This window comes from Rhagoletis pomonella, unplaced genomic scaffold (assembly GCF_013731165.1).
Source record: "Rhagoletis pomonella isolate Grant_MI unplaced genomic scaffold, Rhpom_1.0 Rhpom_scaffold_03248, whole genome shotgun sequence".
In the NCBI taxonomy this organism is placed as follows: domain Eukaryota; kingdom Metazoa; phylum Arthropoda; class Insecta; order Diptera; family Tephritidae; genus Rhagoletis; species Rhagoletis pomonella.
In genome coordinates this window covers 19,014-19,891 of record NW_023461801.1, presented here as the reverse complement: position 1 = coordinate 19,891, position 878 = coordinate 19,014, and positions in this window count along the sequence as shown.

Sequence of the window (878 nt, the reverse complement as noted above, 5' to 3'; positions counted from 1 at the left end):
GATTTGCAGATATAGTAACTATCTGTACACAATTGGTACTTTCCGGTTGCTTCTTCTTTAAAATCTTGGGAAATTTCGTGGTCAAAAAGACAGACCTTTTTATAGGACGCTTCTAGCCTTTAATCTCAAATAAAGTATTGGTATGATCATCGTGATCTTCTTTCTCAAAATGAGCACAAAACTCTATAATGGTGTTTCACTCAAATATGAAGTCAGCCATTAATGCAGCGTAAGTAGCCATGACTGAAAATTTGATAACCCAAGAAATGTGCTGAATGTAACCGCAATTCCAACAAAAACCTCTCACATAAGTAAATTAAATTTGGTTGTTCTTAATATTTCCTTATTGAAGAAATTCTGCAAAAGTAGTCCCACGAAATACGTCAACGGAAGAGGCGCTTTAGGACCGTATACGTTTAAGGAAACCGGTATCTTTTGAGAGGGTTTGAAAAGTTGAGTATTTATTAATACAGGGGTTTTTTTCCTGGTTTTTTTAAAAAATGAATGGCAGCAGCGCGGAAAGTAATAAAGAAGACGAACCCGAGTCCCCAGTCGATGATGAAGGAGTAGCTGTCCCACCGCCTGAATATGACGAGGTACGAATACCGATTACGCGGCAGAAAAACAACAAAGCTGCTGGAGCTGACGGCCTGCCAGCCGAGCTATTCAAGTACGGCGGCGAGGAGCGGATGAGGTGCATGCATCAGCTCGTATGCAGAATATGGTCATATGAACGCATGCCCGGTGACTGGAATTTAAGTGTGCTCTGCCCAATCCACAAGAAAGGCAACCCCGCCATACGCGGCAACTACCGCGGAATCAGCCTACGGTTAGGTTATAAGGTCTTATCGAGTGTATTGTGCGAAAGACTGAAGCCC